The following is a 21,937-nucleotide window of genomic DNA, read 5'->3' on the forward strand; positions in this document are numbered from 1 at the left end:
GGGGTGACCAGCATCCCCAAGCCCTCTCCACATGCCTTGGGGATCTTAGCAGAGCCTGGCCGGCAAGGAGGCCTACTTGACCACAGAATGCTTGCCTTGGAACTAAGATGTTCTGACCTATCAGAAGAAAGCTGAATTAGGAATCTCAAGTCTTACATGTTAGTCCTCTCTAGACATGCCACATTTTTTTGGGGGGGGGGGCTCTCTTATTAATTAAGCACTTACTATGTGCTAAGCACTGAGCTAAGTGTTTTTTCAGTTAAATCTCTTAATACCCTTGTGAGATAAAGATTCATATTCTGTCTGTTTTCCGTATGAGCAAACTGAGGCTCAACAAAGTGAAGTAACTTGACAGAGTCACATGGCTCCTCAGTGGAGAGCTGGAATCTGAGTCCAGACCTGTGCCTTGGTAAGCCCTGGCTTTGAGCACTCTGTTGGGCTTCTCTTCGATCCCATCGGTCCCTCTGCAACCTACCACCTGCCCTTCAGAGAGAGGCCAGGAGAGGCACGAGAGAAGCATGGAAGGGCTAATGCTTTGCACTCCTTCGAGCGACAGTGCCCTGGGAACCCAGGGCATGGCAGCTGTCACCTCGGCACACGCTGCCTTGTGTCACCCCCTCGGGCCTCCTCCTCCCCCTCCCCACCCATCTCAGCCCAGGCCACAATGGATGGGGTGGCAGCCCTTTGTGCCACACACAGTCCCCAGCTGACTCTCCTTTCTCCAGGCATCATTGTTTGCCATGAGCTTTCTGAAGGGAAGACAAAGGAGTGTTGCTGACAAGGCCAAGAACTGCTGTGTAAAGCGTAGGGGCCTCGGCCCATCACCCGTGCATCCCTTGGAGCCCCTGGGCTCTTCTTCAAAGATGCTGTCTGGGATCTTTTGTGTGCCAGTCATACCCATTCAGAGATGGCAGGGCAAAGGTTCCAGGGAGGCGGTAGGGGGATACTGAAAAATGGAGTCATTTTGATCTGGCAAAATTGGAAGAGACATTAATGCAATAGTTAACAGCAAACCTCCGCTAGGGGGATGGGCCCGAATGCTTGTTCTCTGTTTATGGGGCTTATGCAGTTCCATCAATATTGATGCCTGATGCCTTTGATTCTGACACTAATCATTGCTATGAATTAAATTTGCAGCCATATAATTAGGATTGCTATTAATAGGGCCCTGAGCTAAGCACTACGATGCCGCGTGTCTTTTTCTTGATAGAGAATGGCATCCTTGGAACTCTGCTAATGGGGCGCACCTGGGATTTGCCAAGAATGATGTGAAAATTATACATTCTATATTTGTATTGGGCCTTTACTGAAATACCAGCAAGCCAAGGTGAGGCTGGAGGAAAGGTTCCCTCCTGCCCACTGCTGTGGGCAGCAACAAGGTGTGTCTCCAGCTCTTTAAAGTCGGTAGGAATGGCTATTTCAGAGCCAATGGTGGTTGCTCATGGTCAAGCCTCTGACAGGAGCTCATGGTCAAGCTCATAGTCCGGAAGGTCTTCCCTAAGTCTAACCTAATATGAGTCAGCTTAGGCTAAGAGACTGGATACTATGGTATCTTCTTTTTCAGGCTTCAACGTGGCTATGAGTCAACTAAGGGAAGAGGAATGTTTCTTTATGCTCTAAGCTTGGTTGAAAGGGGCTGAGCCAAGCCCCTTTTGAGAGGCCCGTTGGGCCTCATTTCTAGGCAGATGATTGGGCAAGACCCCCCACTCACAACTGATCTCAAGGCCCCTCACCCAGAGAGCTCCCTGGACCACAGAGCACCAGTTAACCTCACACCTAAAAGAACCTGCTTCTACACGTTGTGGGAAGGAATGAGCTGTCTCTCACGACGAGATGCTTTTCTGGGTAAATTTGTAGCATATTTATTTACTGGGGAACCCTGTCTGTGATTATGATCAGGCCCTCAGTTCAGCAGTGCCCCATTGCCCCATTCACCCTCAGTCTGAGTAATTCATCACGCACCCAAGGCTTCTCTAACCTTCTGCTAACAATAGAATGTGTGGTGACACCCCCCCACCTTATCACTTAGAGTAATAATATGCACCCATTGACATAAGGGATGCATTAGTCCCTGCTCTTTTGACCTTCATCTGAAAATAATTTTTCCTCCAAATCATCATTTATTGATTTTTTTTTTCCTTTCATATTTTTAAATCGTTGTGAGAAGACAATGGTTTGAGTTCAAATCCTAACCCTACTATTTATAAAGCATATGACCCTGGCTAAGTTACTTAACCTCCTGGAAACTTGGAGTTGAAGGTGATGATAGTAATGTCTACATCATAAAGATGAAAATAAAGTTCAGGAAGTAGCTAAATTGCTTATTACAGGTCTTCTGCACCTAAGAACAGTCCCCATTCCCCTCTTCTCTGTCTCCTGCCATGTAGACCCAGGTACGGAAGACAAAGCGGTAGCTCTCGGTACCCATGGCCTCAGAAGAACACCACTTTCTCTGCCACCCATGCTCAGGGACAGCGCATAGAAAAATAATTCCTCCAGAACAGATGGTGCACTGGGACATGAGTTCCAGATGCCCTCAGTCTTCTCACCTCACCCTGAAAGACTCAACAGGGGCTTATTTTTTGCCCTACTGTAGGCACCAGAGCTTCTGCTGTTTCTACTGCTCTCCAGTGGTCCAGGCTCTTGGGTGGACTGAACCCATCCTCGAGGTCAGGGCCCCACAACTCCAGCACTGCTCACAGGCTCGAGTACTTCCAGGCTGTGGAGAAAAGGGTGAGACCATCTTACCCTCGTCTAGAATAGAGGCTCTTCTTACACAGGATTTGTACGCATTTCTGCCTTCTGCCCCACACATACACTGTACCTTTGACCATTCTATGCAAGTGCATACTTAAAGGCACATGTGTGGATAGACAGCAGTTGGCCAGTGGCCGCCATTAACCAGAGCTGGAGGTACTTGGCCACATAAAACTCTAGAGTGTGTGTGGTTGAATCCTCAAGTACCTGAGTTTTTCATTAATTAACAGACAAGGGTCCTACTCTTCGTACCTGAAGTTGAGAGGGGATAGAGGTTCTTGTTGGGTTGTTGCTGGGCTTGCTGCTATTTTTGTTCTCACTAAGTAGAAAACATTAATCAGAGAATATTAGTCCTTTAATATTGGAAATTAACCTGACGTTGGGCACCTACATGGTTACTCATAAATGCGTTCAAGCACACATTCAACATAATTATGCTCACTCCATTCGGTTCTCTTGTCACTTGCAAGATCTTGGATGATACAAACAAAGCCCAAACCTGACTCACTCTCTGAGGCAATGGCATGCACCCACAGATCCTCCTATACCCCCAGTCTTTCCAGGAGTCTAACTGCTCTGGAAGCCATAAAACATTGAGTAGCTTCAGTCTCAGACCGACTGGTGGTATTCCCAGAGGAATGGCCACAGTCAGAGAAACAGAGGGAAAAATATGCCCAACCTCCCCTACCATCAAATCAAAGAAATAAAAAATCTGTCTCCTTGGTGCCTCCCCAATATTTATGTCTGAGCTCAGCAGACACCCCTGGGCTGTGGCCAGTCTGTGTATTAGCATTAGTCCATTACGCTTTTTATGATGCATGTTACCCACCCTCCACCCCCCGCCCCCGTACAGCATTTTATGACTGTCCTTTTCATTTCTGGAAAGAGCTTCACAGAATGGCAGATGCCTGCATTTCCCCACTCTTTGGGGAGCTGTTTGTAGGCAGCCTGTCCCAGGCCATAAACAACGGGAGATAAACCACAGCCACCGGCAGTAAATGCATCCAAGGCCAAAGAGGTGCAAAGAGGGGACCGGGGTAAGCTCGGTGCTATCTGTACAAGGCCAGTGGCCAGTGGGTCTGGGCTAGATGCTACCCACAGAAGGAGAGTCGTGGGGCTGGTGTGGAAATGGATGCCTTCCAGATTTCCAAGAAAGCTCAAGGGCCACCCCCCCCACTCTCCCTCATGCCTGTCTCCTCCACCGAGGCCACTTGTCCCTTAACTGTGATCAGAACCAGGAAACTTTCCAGTGAGAAGAGCATGCTTCCCCTTGGCATCAGTCTTCTCCTGCCTGTTCATGTTGCTACATAGATTACTATGTACCACTCATCTCCCATCGAGGCTTCCAGATCTGGGAGCAACTCCCTGCGAGCTTCTCTGCCTTCTCCCATCCTCTCTCCCTGTGACACTCACCCCAACCTCTTCCTCCTCCTCCTCCTCCAATACTCTTGCCCAAGACCAGCTCTTATCAATCAGTCACCACCACTTCTGGCTCATTAAAACTTCAGCTGGGACTCTGGTGGCCATGGTGGTGATATTTATTTATTTCTGCTTTTGAGCTGCACCCACAAGCAAGTCGCTCGTGACGCAGCAGGAGATAGCACCTGGAGCCAGCTTTGCTCCGTAAGAAGGCGCCCCTGGGAGAAGAAAACCAAATTCTGAATGAATAATTGGCTTAGAAGAGATTTCAGATGCTTCCTACACACACAAACGGCAACCGAAAGCAAAGAATAGAGCAAAGATAACAGGGGCCGGTGGGATGTGGAGAAGAAAAGCCAGCAAAGCCCTGAATTATTAGTGCACCGACTAGTCTTCTTTCTCATCAGCCCCATCGTAGGGGCAGGACATAGACAGGGTGGAGGTGACGTTCTTTTTCTCCTCCTCACTTGGTTTTGGACTCCACATCAAATGGAAACATGTAGATGAAAGTGCTGTGCATTTAAAATGTATGTACACATGAGACTGCTGGAGATAGTAACTATTACACTGCGTGTATGTTTTTTTGCAGTAAGCTGCTAAATTATTTATTGGGCACTGGGCTTTAATCTCATAAACCTGCTTGCGGGCCCCAGGCCCCAGCCGTCTGAGCACTGCATAAAACACAGACGTCGGTCGGACTGCACAGAGCGCTCTGGTGACTCTGCGTCGTGATTGTTCATTTTCACTGGGCTTTTCCCCCCAGATCAGCTCATTAACAGCAGGCAGACCCAGTGAAGAACCTTTTCGTTTCCCCATCACTGAGAACTTGGAAGTTGATTTGTACCTCGTAGTAGCCTGAGCACAAAGGATCAGGGAGGCCGTAGCAAGAGGCTGCTCCCAGAGTCTGTCCTTAGTTGAGCGATGGGAGTCACAGATGAGGGAGCAGATGACTCCAGGGCCACCGGACGTTGCTAGGATTGTCCCGAGCTAAGTGCCCTAAGCTATGAGTTCCCCCCACACACACCCCCAGGGCTCATCGATGGATGACCGGACAAATCATTGTATATCTGGGGCCTGAATTTGTCCCTTTTAAGTAAAAGTGATCTCCATTATCCTCTTTGGTCCCCAGTCCATACCTCTTGGTATGACTCTCCCCATCGTCTCTGCATGCCAAGATAATAAGAACACCCTTAAACCTGTCCAGTGGTTTGAGGAACATAAAGAGCTTTCGTGTATATTCTACCCATGCCAGGCTCATGTAGTCACCCCAACAAGCCCATGGGCTGTTCATCTTAGGGATGAGGAAACTGGCCCAGAGGGGTCAAGTGATTTGCCCAACATCATCCAGCAATGACACTCACATTGGCACCTGGATGCCCATCCATTTTCTGTTCTAATCATAGCCTAGATATGTGAGCTCACTAGCATGAGTGTAGTGTGGAAACTGAGGCAGAGATAATTTCTGACAGCCAGGCCCCCTAGGGATGTGTTAACAAGCGTTAACACCCTTGTCTTAGAAGGATGTGCTCAAACCCGGGGCCTCTGCTCTTTTGAGCAAATGAAGCAAAGCCAGGGCTGTCTGGTTTCACCATTCACAGTACTGTAGCCACCCACTCCCATCTTAGAATGCTCCTTTGCAAGGCACAGAGGCAGGGAGACCCGATAGGTAGGTAGGACAGAAGTTGAATGCATGGCATTTTAAACCTGTGTTCTAGGATTCAGAGGGACCATCATCTGCCAAAAAACAGAAACCCAAAAAACAAAAAAACTGTTCTGTAAACATTTGCATGTCTATAATTTTTATATAGACAGCCCATTGCTTTCATCAGATTGATTCTTAAAGCTGTCTTTGATCCTAAAAGGTGAAGTTTCCTTGTCTGATGGCTTTTGAATGGTGTGCCTTTGAGCCCTAGAGTGACCACTCCAATCCCCCAATTCCACCCTTTTTAAATCAAAGCATCTTGCTCTCATCTGTGTTTACATATGTCAGGGTTAAGAGTATGATTTTTTATTGTTGCTTAAAAAAAAACAGGTTCAAATGACAGATGATGAAATGTTGGGCTTGCCTGCCCATCACATGGTGTGTACCCCATGTGGCAGTCATGCGCACACCATTCTCACCACCTGCCCCCCCACACACACACACGTGGTGTCAGTGACAACAGAACAAGGCAAGGCTGCAAAAACCCGGATCGGGGCAAAGAGGTGAGCCAGAGGGCTGGGGCAGGGAGAGCAGATGAGGCTCAGAAGTTGGGGAAGACGACACCAGCGGGAGATAGAGCAGAGGTCCCGGGCTTGGTTGCAAAGCCCAATCAGACATCACGGGCTGAGAGAGGAGGCCAAACGGGTGGCTCCCGGGGGGTGTACCCAGGACCAGGCCAGGCCAGAAGGTGGGAGTCCTGTCCGCTGGCCAGGCCCTCACCCAGCCATGAGGCTGAGGGAGGGGAGTCCACACCGGGAGGGGAGGAACTGCCCCATGGAACCCTGGCGTGTCTCTCTGCTCCTTCTTACATGCATCGTTCTCTCAGACTAGGGCCACCTCTCCCTTCCCCTCACCCAGCTAACACCTTCTCTCATCTTCAAGATGCCATGGCATCACCACCTCCAGGAAGCCTCCCCTTTGTGTGCTTCATAGCCCCCATCACATGGCTGTCAGCAGAAGGGCATGGTAGTTAAGAAGAGTCCAGGTCCAAGAGCCGGGTTGTCCTGGGTTCCACTCCCGATCGTGCCCTTTCATGTATGGTGATTCAGTAAGAGTTCCTTCCCTGCTCTGGGCCTGCTTCCCCATCGGCAGCCTGGAGAAGGTTGTGCTTTGTCCCTCACAGGCTTGTTTCGAGGGACATGTAAATTAGTGTCCACATGTAAAGCACGCAGAGCAGTGTCCACGAGAGAATAAGTGCTCAGGAGATGTTACCTATTATGATTGCATGTATCATCGTGGCCCTTTTCCCTTTCCCTGCCCCTCAGCAATTTTAAGACAGGGCCTGCATTTGTCGTCTCTGTGTCTAGAGTGCCAGGTAATGTAGCAGACACTCAGTATATGTTTAAAAAGGAAGAAAGGAGAGCGGGGGTGGAGGGAGGGGGGAGAGGAAAGGAAGGAAGGAATCCTAGGACCTGAATCATCTCCCTGCTCCAGTGTGAAGGCATCTTTTTGGAGTGAATCAAAGGGGCTTGCAGGTGTGCGCTATGCATCTAAGTACGGTAGGACTTAGGGGTTCCTGCCGGTGTCTGTGGCTGCCCATGGCAAACGATGAGGTTCTTCGGAAAGTGCAGATGATTCCAGCAGCCACATCTCATACCCAGAAATTCTAGCCCTTATTGCTGCAGGCAAATCCCACGGGGACTGGCCTTTCCCAGAGGGGACAATGCCTTCAGCCTCACTCAGCTCACGGCCCCCCTCCCGTCAGTGCTCCATCTGCAAAGCCCAGCAGGTGCCAGGTCCACACCAAAAGACAGCTAGTGGCAGAGACACCAAGGGGGTGGGGTGGGGGGCTGCTAGGTGCCCTCCCAGACCCCTCTGTGATTCCATCAAGCTTCGAGAGTACAGAACTTAGTGGACAGTACTCCTCCTGCCAAGGGTTTGAAGATGCAGAACAATACCCATTATTAGGTAGTGTGCTCATTCATACATTCACTCACCCATTCACAAAAGTGACTATTCTTATCAGTGTCTACTATGTGCCTTCAAATATATTACCTGGTGGTAATATCACCATTAATTACATGCGGCCAGTATTTCTCAACTGGGGTGATTCTGTGGACATTTGGCAATGTCCAGGAGACATTTTGGATTGTTATGCGTGGGGCAGGAGGTGCTCCTGGCATCTAGTGGATAGAGGCCGGGGACACGGCTCTCCATCCTACATGGGTGCAGAACAGCGTACACAACAGAGTGTTATCCTGTCCAAAACGTCAGCAGGATGGAGGTTGAGAAACTCTGATCAGGGTGCCAAACATTTATTATCAATTATGTGCCCATCACTGTGCTAAGCGCTTCAGCTCATTCACTCCTCCTAAGCACCCTGTAGCACAGGAATGGTGACGGTGTATCTTTACAGATGAGAAAACTAAGACTTGGGAAGGTTAAATTATTTCCCCATTAGTTCACATAGTATGTATTTATTGGACAGCTCAGTAGGTGGGAGATTCGGAGACCAAACCCAGAGGGGCTGGCCCCAAAGTCTGTGCTCATTCAAAACCATGCCAGCTCTCTGCACAAGGTCAGGAAGGAGAAAACATGAAATAAGTGAGTGAGCGAGAAGCCTAAGTTTGGGGAGGAGAGCGTAGTTGATAAATGCCATTGGGTATGGAAAAAGATATTACTTTCCCTTTCCCGCCTCCTTCTTTCTTTCTCCCCCACATATACTCACATGGGCGCACAGAAGCAATTGAACAAAATCCTTGAGGCCCCAGTTCGCCTTCAGGTTTATTTTGGTGTGGGTGGTAATCGGAGCTTGAGATTGCACCCTCCTTCCCCTCCCCACAAAATGTTTCTCATCTCACAAACACAGCCAACCCTTTGGCTGGGAGGAGGGTGGAAATATTTCTCCTACTCCCGAGGTGTCTTGATAAAGATCTGCTCTCTGCCAGCCTCCAGCTTCTCTTGCTGATTCAGTGCCGACTGTAGGAGGTGTGGTATTTTATTGGTAGCTCCTGCCTGGTGAGCTGTTTGGACAGGGGCAGCGTGTGTAATGGGAAGAGTGTGGACTCTGAAATCAGACCACCTTGTTTCAAATCCTATCTTTGCCACCTACTAGGGAGATGATCTTGGAGAAATTGGTTAGCCACCAAGCTTTGGTTTCTTCATCTGCAAAGTGAGAATGATGATACCTACCTTGCAGGGTGCTTTGACCATTAGATGAGGTCAGGTATGTCCATCTTTTCGCACGGTGCTTGGCAAAGAAGAAGTACTGGGGAATCGCTAGCCAATATGCACCTCCCCCTGCCTCAGCCCCAGGTTGGCTTTTTCCAGGGCTCAAACAGATGGGAAGGGTTAGTCAGCGCACCCTCCTGGTGGGCCTCCCTTTCTGCTCTGAGCCTCCTCGGGGGCCCTGTGTGTAGGTCAGGCCAGGCGCCTGAATCAAGCACAGGACTGACATCTTGCCCTGTCTCTGCAGTGAGTCAGCCGACGTAGACCACAGCCACCACCACCTCCCCTGGTGTGATCATGTGAGTAAGAGTCATCCGTATTTACCCATCAGCTCAGCAGGGACCCAAAGAATGGCACGGAAGCATTAAGCAGTGGCAGCATTTGGCCCTTTCAGAAGTCATACCATTTTTTATTACTATAATTATTTAATTTTTTAAATTTAAATTCAATTAATTAACATATATTATTTCAGAGGTGCAGGTCTGTGATTCATCAGTCTTATGTAATACCCAGTGCTCATTACATCATTACATCACATACCCTCCTTAATGTCCATCATCCAGTTACCCCATCCCTCCACCCCCCTCCCCTCCAGCAACCCTCAGTTTGTTTCCTATGATTAAGAGTCTTTTATGGTTTGTGTCCCTCTCTGGTTTCATCTCGTTTTATTTTTTCCTCTCTTCCTCTATGATCCTCTGTTTCGTTTCTTAAATTCCACATATCAGTGAGATCATGATAATTGTCTTTCTCTAATTGACTTATTTCACTTAGCATAATTCCCTCTAGTTCCATCCACGTTGTTGCAAATGGCAAGATTTCATTTTTTTTGATGGCTGAGTAGTATTCTATTGTATATATATACCACATCTTCTTTATCCATTCATCTTTGATGGACATCCGGGCTCTTTCCATAATTTGGCTATTGTGGACATTGCTGCTATAAACACTGGGGTGCAGGTGTCCCTTCGGATCACTACATTTGTATCTTTGGGGTAAATACCTAGTGGTGCAGTTGCTGGGTCATAGGGTAGCTCTATTTTCAACTTTTTGAGGAACCTCCGTACTGTTTTCCAGAGTGGTTGCACCAGCTTGCATTCCCACCAACAGTGTAGGAGGGTTCCCCTTTCTTCGCATCCTCGCCAACATCTGTCGTTTCCTGACTTGTTAATTTTAGCCATTCTGACTGGTGTGAGGTGGTATCTCATTGTGGTTTTGATTTGTATTTCCCTGATGCCGAGTGATGTTGAGCATTTTTTCATGTGTCTGTTGGCCATTTGGATGTCTTCTTTGGAGAAATGTCTGTTCAGAAGACATACATTTTAAAGAGGAAATCATTTAAGACTCTGAGGCTTGGGCGACTGGGTGGCTCAGTCAGTTAAGCATCTGACTCTTGATTTCAGCTCAGGTCTTGATCTCAGGGTTATGATTTCGAGCCCCATGTTGGGTTCCATGCTGGGTGTGGAGCCTACCAAAAAAAAAAAAAAAGACCCCAAGACTGGGATGGATCCTCAGGATCCTCAATTATTGTCTTCACCACTGTCCCTTTGCCCTTCTCCTAGTGCCTCTCACAATAGAGGATTTTATAGAATGGATACCCATTCATTGAAAGCCTACCATGCACCAGACCCCTAGCTCTCCCCACCACCGTAGCCCACCCTCCCATTGTGGACACATGACCCTCAACCCACCTGGGGCAGGAGGGCATGAGCAATGCTCCAAGGACCCTCAGAAGAGGACTTTCCTTATCTCTTGCTATCTTACCTGTGACCCCCTGAATGTCAGGGTCAGGAAGATCCAACTGGATGCATCACAGTGTGCAGTATACTTGTCCATTTGTCATCTCTGTCCATTCTGACAGCAGTTCTAGAGGTGGATATTCTTACCTCCACTTAGAAGATGCAGTACACAAAATTCCCAATGGATTATTCAGTCAGTAAATCTTGGAGCCTTTGACATAAATCCTTGTTTTGTGGTTCAAAGTTCACAACTCCTAATGATGCCTTGGTTCCCTTGTATTCTTCCTTATATCTTAACCCAAAGTAGCCATTCAAACCACACTTTTGGAAGACTGTGGGTTATGGGCCACAGGAGATGTAAAGGACCATAGAACGAGGGCCGTTTCCTCAGGTACCTACAATCTATTTGAAGGCATGGGATGTGTTTGCCTCCTTCCCACTTCCCCTGAAGACAGGACATGGTGCATCCTTCTCTCAGAGGTTCTGGCCATGAAGCAGCATGGAGCTGGGGAGAGTGAGTGGTCTCATACAGCCACGACCTCGGGGAAGTCACCCTGGTCCCTTATCTATAAAAGGGAGATGGTGATAATTCTGGTTCCTGCTTCACAGGATTAAAAGGCAGATTTAGTGAAACATAGTATGTGTGGAAGCATCTGGAAAACTGCACACTGATGCACAGATATAAGGGGTCAGTGCTCTCCTCTCCCCCACCCCCTCCATCTTACTAGTAGCCTCAGACCCTGAGGACACACTTCTGTTGCTGACCACCATTGTACCCTGACTGTCCTGGGACCAGGGCGATTACAGTTACTTGCTTTCCCTGCTGTCCCAAAGCCTAGCCCCTTCTCCCCATCAGGTTCATAGATAACCTATGTGGTGGTAGGTTAAAATGCCACCCCCATTAAAAACAAAAACAGGGGGCACCTGGGTGGCTCAGTCGTTAAGCGTCTGCCTTCGGCTCAGGTCATGATCCCAGTGTCCTGGGATCGAGCCCCGCATCGGGGTCTCTGCTTGGCGGGGGGCCTGCTTCTTCCTCTCCCCCTCCCTCTGCTTGTGTTCCCTCTCTCGCTGTGTCTCTCTCTGTCAAATAAATAAAATCTTAAAAAAAAAAAAAACAAAAACAGAAACCTAGCATGAGCAAGGCCCTAGAGAGAGAACCTGAAATCTGTAGGTTATTTACAAGAATATGTGGCCTGGTATTTCCTCCACCGCCCTGCAGGTGGAGGAAAAAAAAAAACAAACCCGTGAGGACCTTGCACAAAATGTTGGTCATTGTCCCAACAGGAAGGGTCGCCAAGGTTCAGGGAGGGCAGAGGACCCCGGGACCTCTTCCCACCGTTCCAGCTGCCCAGGAAGGTTTTTGATGGGTGAGACTCTAGGTTTGCCTCCATGAGGTCAGTTGGAGGGAACAAAGCTGTAAGCACAGAGCAGAAAAGAACGTCAGACTTCGGGGGGTTTCTGAGGAATGCATCCTGGTTGTTAGGCTCTGTGGCTGCTGCCCTGCCGCCTTCCAAATCCAGCCTCTCACACAGCGTGGAACAGAGATCAGCGAGGTAACAAAACACATCTTCCTGTCGCTGGTCTTGGGTACGCCCCTGCCAGCCTGGGAGCCATTACCTTTTCCAGATGTGGAATAACTGCAGGGCTCATCACCCCTGCAGTGTGCTGGGATCTGTCTCCAAGGGACTCCCGGGCCTTTTACTTAATTCTCATGACAGTCACTCACAATAAAGGAGAAAGTGGGAGATGCCAAGTAGAGGAGCGAAGATATCTGCCCAGAGACACAGCGAGCTGCAGTAATTCCAGCTCAAAATTCTTAGGTCCGCCAAATGCTGAAATAGGCCTCTTGTCCCTCCCCCTTACTTCCTACAGGAAGAATTTTGTACGAAATCACATTGCCTTTCTCAGAGCAGCGCTCCATTCTTTAGCTACCTCTCTGCAGATGTGGGGGCCCTCCCCTCCTTCCCCCACACCATTTTCTCCATCACCGCCCCTTGCCTCCAAGCCTCCCTTCCTGAAAGACGCTCTTGACACAATCATCAAACAGCTGCCTGCAACACCCGCTGGCATTCTCCCTTGCAAAGATAACAGCCCAACTTTAAAAAAAAAAAAAAAGAATGCTAAGCAAGAACGGCTACAGGAGGTAGAGTTGTGGGTTTGAAATTTGTTTGGTTTTTGCCAAATTACGTTTTATCTGCATTTCTCTGTTGATTCTCCTTTGCACTTTCCACGTTCTACTTACGAATCCCCTCTTCCAACCCCCACTTTGAAAATCAAGAAAAGAAAACCTGTTTCGGGATAAACTATGGTATCAACCTGTGGCTAGGATCTTCGTGCCTCAAAGAAAAGTCTCATGGGCCGTCTCCACCCACCCAAGCCTTCAATAGTGGAGGGGGGAAAAAAAGAGAGAGAGAGATGGAAGAGCCAGTCTTTCCCTCCTCCTTTCCTGGGCCTCCTTCCAACAAATGCTGATGCAGGCTGATGAAGAAGATAGGGTTCTCAGAACCTGTGCCTAATGACAAATCCCGTAGAAAGTCATTACGTGAGTGGCTTTTCCAGCCCTGTTCTTATACCCTGGAGTCTCTCCTGTTTATTCTAGAAGCTGTCATAGGGAGACCTGCCACATCTTTGCTCATAGCCCCAGTGGTTGCTAAGCCTTGATGGATGCCTACTCAGCGGGCCCCATCATGCTGCCCGCAGAGGGCTAGCCTGCTTGGAAACTGCCAGCACCTCATCCTTACTCACACTGTCCCTCAGTGCCATGGGATCCTGCTGCCCAGCTAATTCCTCCTGCTGCCAGCTAGAGCTCAGATACTAAGCCTAATATTTTTTTTAAGCTAAGTCAAAAGCAATGGATTTTTTTTTTTTTTTTTGCTTTCAGACAGAGGCCAACAAGGAATGAAGTGGCAGCTTCAGGAAACTGAGCTTTATTTTGTGGTTGCCAGGGTATGGGAGGCCAGTGAGGGCTGAAGGGGTTCAGTTATGGGAAGCCGAGTTCAAAGGAGCTTTGCGAAGGTCAACCCGAAGCTGTGTTTGTGGGAACCATCAAACCGATGACTCTGCTGGTTTTCTATTGTGTCATGGAAAAGCCTTCTAGGGAATTCTTGCCAAGTCTTCAGAAGAAAAGATATATATAACTAAAGATGTGTATATTTATAGCAAGATGTATGGATATATTCATGCCAGTCATGCCCATTAGCTCTGCAGGGAGGAGGAGACGGCTCTAGAAGGAGAGTACAGCACCAGAATCTCCCTGCAGCTCTTCCAGGCCCTTGGGAGAAGGAAAAGAGAACATCACAGAAGGTTCAGGGAGCTTTGGCTTTCATCCCCAGGGGCCCCGTCCGGGACCGAGAGAAGCTCCCTAGTGGAGGCCAAGACTCTGAGCCCCAAGTTTTCCTTTGAACTATTCAGGCAGGTCCCAGCGGTCTAGAGGACATCTTGGAAGGAAATCTTTCTGGGGGTCTGTGATCCCTGAGTAACCTAATCTTCAGAGCAGAGTGTGGGAGGCAAGGAGTCCATATGGGAAATTGCAAGGATGCCGAGAGGGAGGGGGTGAGGCCCAAGGGCTTGATGCCCGAAAGAACGGAAGGAATGGCTCCGAATTCATTTGCTTTCCACCTGTGGGAACAACGCTTAATTGGACTGTTGGCCTTGGAGGGGCCCAGACCCTGATTTTAGAGGCACTGGGAGACTTGCCTGCTTAGCTGGGACCATCTGCTGGGCCTCCCCACCCCCCCACCCCCCCCAGATCCTGGAGGAACAGCTGAGGCTTACTGAGAATGGGCCAAAGATCCTTTCCAGAATCTCCCGGGAACTACGTGGTGTGTGTGTATGTGTGTGTTTGTGCATTTATGTGTGTGTGTGGTGTGTGTGTGCATGCACCTGTGTGTGTGTATGTTGCATGTGTGTGTGCGAAGTATGTGTGCACATGCACGTGCGGGAGACTGCATAGTGTGTATGTATGTGCGCATGTGCTCTTCCTGACTTCTCCCCACCAGGGGACCTCTTGACATGGGGAAAGCAGCTGGGCCCCTGAGTGAGTTGGGTGGCAGGCTTAGCTGGGCGTGCCCAGTATCTGGCTCTGCATCTCTCATTCCATCTCTATCATGTCAACAACTTTCAAAATTGACTGAAGCGTAACCGCTTGCCTCATCCCCAGTCCATGTCCCCCGTCCCCCTCCCTGCCCACGCCCGCTCCAGTGGAGGCCCGGGGTGTGATGAGTAAGTCAGGCTAATGACACTACACCCACCTTATGTAGGATTGCCCTTGGTATACCATGCTTGTTTCTGAAGCAGGAGGTGGGGATGGGAGGCAGGGGATCATTGCAAAACCCGTTTGGCTGTAGCTGCCACCTGAATCCCTCCTCCGCCTCAGGCAGCCGCCCCCTCCTCCCCAGGCAAATTGACGAGCTTCCTACTAGCAAAGAGACCCAAGGTCTAAAGAAAGCATACAGGTTGGCAAAATGAACAGAAGAGTTGTGACATTCTGACGCCTCCCCTCCCTCCTCCCACCACCGCCCCCGCCACCTGGCCCGGCTCCCCACCTGCAGCCTGGGACCTGGAGGCAGCAGGACGGGGTGGGGGGGCACACAGTGCGGGTTGATGCTGCAGCTGCAGCCAGCTGCCCCCCCTCGGTCTCCGCCACTCCCATTTCTCTCCTGTGGGCAGCATCTCATGGCCGCTGATGGTCAGCAGAGTCAAAGAGGCCCTGCAGACCTCTCCTCCGGCTCCCTCTGCTCTTTATCCCCTGCTGCGGAAGGGGGGGCGGGGAGAGGAAGAAGTAGACAGGAAGGCAAAGGGAGGGTGAAGTGAAATGTTAGTGACATTCAAGAAAGTGATTTCAGAGGGCCCAACTGCCCCCTGCTCCGGGTTCAGGATGAACCTTGTCTGCTTTCTAAACCATCGGTGACTTCTCCCCTGTCTGAGTCGTCAGACCCTGGCGCCCCCACCCCCCTTCCTTCCCGGGCACACAGGGACACATGTGCCTCTCTCATCCAATGGCAGGTCCATCTGTGACCTTTATTCTTCTGACCTCACCCCTGGAGGGGAAGGGAGCCCCAGAGGAGCTTTCACTCCCTGTACCCGACTGAATAAATCCCGCCCCCTTCCACCCTGGCTTCAGCCTTCCCAATTCCTCCAGGTCCATGGGAGGAAGAGAGGAGAGGCTCTCTTTCTGGGCCAGGAGGTCGGCAGCCCCGGCTGGATTCCACACGTGGAGAAAGCCTGGCGGGAGCAAGTGTCCCTTCTTCTGATCCCAGCCCATTGGCCTCGGCTGGCTCCCCCAGCCAGGGAGGTGACCGCCCTGTGAAGTTCTATTAATTCATTAGGCCGCCCAGCAGCAGATTCTTCCCAGAGCCCGGCTGAGCTGCCCCTCCCCGGGGGGCGGTGGGCGAGAACCCAGCCATGCTGGATGCAAACGCCCTCCGCAGCTCTGCTCAGTCCAAGACCGGTCTTCAAGCCCCTTTCCCTTCTCATAACTGCAGGGGATAGCAGAAGGGCTCTCGTTTCCACCACCAACCAGCAGAAGATGCCACTGCAAGGCCCTTCTAGAGCTAACCTTCCGTAAACGGAACTTCCAAAAAACTCCATTTGTGTGGGCCAAGCAAAGCACTTTTAATAGCTCTGGAACTGCAGTCAGTTAAGCATCTGACTTTTGATTTCAGTTCAGGTCTTGATCTCGTGGATTTTTGGTGGTCCTGATTTCTCAAGGAAGAGACCTGAGCTGGCTTCTCGTCTCCCCTGGAGGGGTTGAGCCGCTCACTGCGTTTGGAGCCAAGCTAAGTGCCGAGCTAGACTGAACAGGCCGTGGAAAGAAAGGACCGAGACTGGGTAGCTTAGCTTTTGTTCGTGTAGCAGCTGGAGCAGTGAGGAGCTGAAGTGAGATCGTAGAAAGAACTTCCAACACCAGCCGGCTTCTCAGGGGAATGTAGGCTTTCCTTTCCTAGCAAAGTTTCCAAATAAGAAATTTGGAGGCGTACATTTGCATCTTGAGTTATTTTTCAGGGCAGGATTAAAAAACACATGTTCCCCTCGGATCTGTACACCAGCGCTTCCCAGCCCTAGCCCCAGCCCTGGTCCCTACCTTCCCAGCCCCGCGGGGGCCTGGTCAGCAGATGGTGGCAAGAGGTGAGCTCTAGGAGGAGGGGGGCTCGCCGGAGAGCGGGGGTGACATTCCCCTCCCAGCCCCTCTCTGACTTCTGACCTCTGCACCTCTCTTGCTGGTGATCCCTAAATTACCGAGCTGTCTAACCCTCTCCGGGGAGGAGAGGAGCAAACAGGGCTGACGGGAGGTGGAGCAGAGAAAGTATGAGGTGGAGGTCGGGGGTCATTTCACAGTATGTTTTGGCAGAGGAGGCCTGTGGAGCAGCCAGGGGGATCAGACTTTCATCCTTCCAGAACTTCCCCAACAAGGAAAGCAATGGCTGTCGCTTGAGCCGTGATGTGGAGCATGTGCTCTGGGGAGCAGGGACTCACCCTCGGGGTCCGCCTACCTGGGAGGATGTGAAAACAGTCACCAGTCACCGCCTGACCCTGTGCTTCCCCCTACCCCCCACAACCCTTCTTCTCAGCCTGGGGAGGTGACCAAAGTGTCTGGGGAGGCCACGGGCTCTCCTTGAAGGGGCTTCTCTGGAGGAGAAAGGCTCCTCAGAGCCCCAGGCAGCACAGAGCTTCTGGGACGCGCCTCATGGCCGTCCACAGCGCCGTGTTGCTGCCAAGAACCACAGGTGCAAATCCGCCCCCTGCACGGGTACATTAAGGTCTGAAAGGAAAGAACTGGTCACACGCTCAGGCCTGGACGCTGGAGTTTTCCTGCTGAGTGAGCGCTGGGGTTAGGGATGGGGATAGAAGGCTGGGAGTTTGGGGTTCCAGAGGAGCCAGCAGCCCCCATCATTCCTTCTCAAACCTGGGCAGAAGGGAGACACCAAATGCTTCACCTGACCAGGGCCGGAGCAGTTGGGATTCTTTCCCCTGCTGCCTCTGCTCTCCTGCCCACCCCCCAGCTGAGGTGTCTCCTGCCCCAGCACCCGTGGCTGCTTTGGGGTGGGAGACAGTGGCCACAAATATTCCTGAGGGGCAGCAACTCCATACAATGAGCTGGTCTTAACTAGAGCGAAGTCTCCAAAGATGTGAGCCATGGTGTCATGTGGCCTGTTCCCAGGCTCGGTCTGCCACTTGCTAACTGTGTAACTTTGGGCAAGGTACTTCACCACTGGGACTCAGTCTCCTCGTCTGCAAAATGGGGATTCACTGGAAAATAGGTGCAGAGTGCATATACAGTGCCTGACGTATAGGAAGCGCACAGTCAGTGTTAGCTGTTTTTTTTTCTGTTTTGTCTCCCAGCTCTTCTCTGTCTCTAACACAGGCACAGTGACAACCCAGGCCCAGGCAGCCATGGCCAAGGCATGGACTGAGTGACGAACCCTTTTCCCTCACCCTGCTCCCAGCCATCTGGGCGCAGAGGTGCCTGCTCAAGCCCCCGACCCCAGCCCCTCTCCCACTCCCTGGCGCAGAGGCGTTTCCTCTGTTGACAGCCTGAAGACAGGTCATTTTTCTTCTCTTCCCATATAACGGCCTTTACTCCCCTACCCGCCATCCCCTTTTCAAACCTTAATGACTTTAACATACACACAGTTCTTAAAAAAAAAAAAAAAAAAAAACAGCCCCCAGTGAGCTGCCCCAAACCTCTTGTAGTGAAGGAGAAACAACCCAAGCACATGTTCACAAGTCACTGCTTGCGATGACAGGGGCCTTGTGCTGATTTCCTCCTCTGTTTGAAGCTCAGCGTGGGGGCGGGGTGGCAGGCGGCAAGAGGGAAGAGATGGAGGGCTTGGGTACTTGGTTGTTCCCTTTGATCCTCCTGGAAACCCTATAGCATTGGGGGAAATATTTCATCCTGGGAAATCTTGAAGAATAGGAGAGATGGGTTGCGCAGGTGGCAGGGGCTATAATGCGGAAGGAGAATGCTGCCAGATGACCTTTTCTCTCCTTGAGATTCTGGATCTCCACTCTGCCTGGTTTCTCTGGGCAAGGGAGGGAGGAGATCATCTCTAAGGGGAGACTCCAGCTCAAAAGTATTTTTGGCTTTGCTGAGGCCTCCTACCCCAACTCTCGGGGTTTCTATCTCTGGTTTCTCTTCGTGGCTTGCCCTGGGAGGTGTGAAGGCAGGCAGGGCCCGGCGCCCTCACCTTCTTCAGGGTGAGCCTCTCCCCGGCTGCCTGCCTACCTCTGGCCGTCTCCTGACCTCCTGGGCTGGCATCTTGTCTGCAAACCGAATACCCACTGGATGGTCTTTTTGGGGGTGGAAGATGGGTACTGCCTACCCCTTGGCTGCCTCCCCAACCCTTCACCTGCCCAGACTCAGGGCAGACTCCCCTTCCAGGAGGGGGGAGCTGGCTGATGACAGGGAGGGTCCGGAGCAGGGAGGGAGGGCCCAGGACTCGGAGCCCCTGGCTGTACACACACCTCCCCTCCTCCTGCCCTCCCCGCAGGGAAGCGGAGCTGGCTGGGATCCAGGTTTTCCTCTAAGGCAGAAGCAAATGCACCAAAGCCGCAACCTTACCCCTTGACCGAAGACGGGAAAGTGCCTGTCTGACCTCACGTTATTGGTGCTATTATCATCATTATTGGTAATATCACCATCATCATCCTGCAATTTACCAGTTTCAATGGCAGGGAGGCCTAGGCCCCCTCTGGGCATTCATGTTAAGAGAAAATGAGTCCTGGCAGTCTCCCCACCTCTCTCCTTCCCCCCTTACCACCCACGGGGCCTCACCTCCTATGTTGTCACCACAGACCCTCTCTGGCCCCTGCCCAGCACACCTTCACCCTCGGGGGAGGGGCAGGCACTGTGTGGCAGGGTTAGACGCGGCGGCGGGGGGAGGCCCTTCTGTTATGGGGTGGTACATGTCCTTCTTAGAAACAAGAAAAGGACTTCAACCCTTGCCCTAAACCAGTGGTTCTCGAACTTGGCCTGTAGCCACATCCCCTGGAGACCTTGGTATAGTATACAGACTGCTGGGCCCTGCCCCTGGAGTTTCAGACTGAATGGATAAGGGACCAGCCTGAAAATGTGCTTCCCTTGGATGCTGAATCTGCTAGTTCCCAGATGCTGATGTCTCATTCTGGGAACCACACCTTGCAAACCACTGCCCTAAATCATCCTAAATTGGGTATATTGAAGGGGTGAACCACCTGAACTCCCCATCTCCTCCCATCCTCACGACACAAGTGTTTGCATTGTGCCTCATTCAGTACCTTCCCAATTGCGTTCCCAGCCAGGGGGCGGAGGGCGCAGGTGCAGTGTGAGGTAAGGGAGTGCTGCTAGCTCTCGAGCATAAGGACCCCTTGGAGAGAAGGCAGAGGCAGGCAACACCCCATCCCCACCCCCTGAAGATTTATTCCTTCATTTGGTATTTTAGGCCTTCCTCAGGGGGAGGTTGAGGCCAGCCTGACTCACTGAGTAAACCTTTGTCAGGAATGCTGGGCCCCAGCCAAACTCTCCTCCCTCACTCTTTCCCACCTGTTCCTCTAGCTGAGCTTCAGGTTCCGCAGAGAGTAACAGTGTCCCTGTGCACACTGTCCCCATGCCCATGAAGGAACACGTGCCCAGGGCGCACAGCGTGTGCACTGATCCTCAAAGCAAGGCTCCCACAATTCCGTGCTGTAGCTTTTACCCTCCCCTCCACAACAAAGAGCTCAGGGATTCTCCAGAAGCAGTGCCCTGGGAGCAGAGATTTTCTCTTTCATCCCTCTGCTACCACTTCTCTGTAGGAAAAGGAGGAGAGAGGCTATGAAGTGACACTGAACTTGAGCTCCTCCTACACTGGCAGAGCCCATGCTAGATTCGTGTACACAGTCCACTACCAGCACAAGTGTCTTCTCCCGGATGCTTGTTCTGTTCTGGCTAAAGCCCCAGACTTCTTTCAAATAGCAGGTTCGAAAGCTCAGGGCACACACTACACCCAGATAATAAGAGATGGACGAGGTCTGGCCCGGTGGGCCTCAAACTTGAGGGTGTATTGAATCACTAGAGCTTTGTTAAAATACACTCACTGGGGCGGGGCCTGAGAATGTGCTTTTCTAGTAAGTTCCAGGTGGGGCTGATGCAGCTGGTCTGGAGAGCACACTTGGAGAACAATTGGTCTAGTTCTCCGGCCCACTGATGCGACTTCTTGCTGGCTGTCAGTCCCTGTTTCACTTCATCAGAACACCTTCCTTTCACCCCTCCATCAAATGATACCCTTTCTGAGTTCTTCTGAGTTCACTAAGGAAAAATGTGACCAGCTTGCTAATTCCATGTTGTTTCTTCATTCATTCAAAAGATAATAATTATTATAGTAAACACTTACGTAGTGCTTACTAAATGCCAGTGTCCTGGAGCTTTGCATATATTAACTCTTAATCCTCATAATGACACCGTGCGGTATCTGTAATTATTATCCCCATCTTACAAAAGAAGCAACTAAGGCACAGAGAAGCCAAAGCTACGCGTTAAGCAGAGGCGGAGCAGGGATTCCAACCGGGCAGGATGGTCTAGAATCCAGACTCCGAACCAGTCCTTGACTAGCTGCAAGTCATTTATACATCAAGCACCATGCCTAACTAGCGATAAGTTGGGACTCTGGCTGGGTGAGGTGGGAAGAATACAAAGGTGCGGCTCGGTCGCATTTTGCTGTGTATTAACAAACGGAATATGCCATAGGAGAGCACCAAGACCCAAATATGTCCACGGGCCAGGGCCTGAAGCAGAAAGAACGAGTGACTTGGCCTGGAAACGTTGGAAAAGGCATCAGAGGAGAGTAGGCATTCGAGCTCAACTTAGAAATATAAGAACGAGTTCTCAGGTGAAGAAAAGGCTGAAGGCTGCTCCCTAGCAACAGCCGGAAGCGTCTGTGCAGACCCACATGCATGACCGCAGCAAGCACAGAGCCTGTGAGCAGGTCGGGGCTCCAGGAGGAGGGGAGGAGGCAGAGAGGGCCAGCCACTGTGGAGGCTCGCAAGGGCCAGTGGTAAGCGATCTGGAATGGCATGCTCAACCGTTGGACTTTGGTCACCAAGGGAGAGCTATTTAAGGTCTTGGAGCAAGTCAGGGACATAATCGGATGTGTAATTGTGAGAGAGAACTCCAGCTCCAGGGTTGAGCCTTTGATCAGCA

The 21,937-nt window shown here is 50.9% G+C and overlaps 1 protein-coding gene and 1 long non-coding RNA gene across 3 annotated transcripts in view; one reads left to right on the plus strand and one right to left on the minus strand.

Annotated features, from left to right (window-relative positions):
• The window catches only part of PLXNA2 (plexin A2), a 210,468-nt gene that overhangs the window by 40,655 nt on the left and 147,876 nt on the right, over nt 1-21,937 (plus strand). The window lies entirely within an intron of this gene.
• LOC145722328 (uncharacterized) lies at nt 13,682-15,573 on the minus strand. Its single transcript, XR_014146504.1, has 2 exons — nt 15,327-15,573; nt 13,682-14,053 (listed from the first exon to the last, which is right to left on the minus strand). It is a non-coding gene; the product is annotated as an uncharacterized LOC145722328 (long non-coding RNA).

This window comes from Leptonychotes weddellii, chromosome 6 (genome assembly GCF_054177405.1).
Source record: "Leptonychotes weddellii isolate Sample4059 chromosome 6, ASM5417740v2, whole genome shotgun sequence".
Taxonomy (NCBI): Eukaryota; Metazoa; Chordata; class Mammalia; order Carnivora; family Phocidae; genus Leptonychotes; species Leptonychotes weddellii.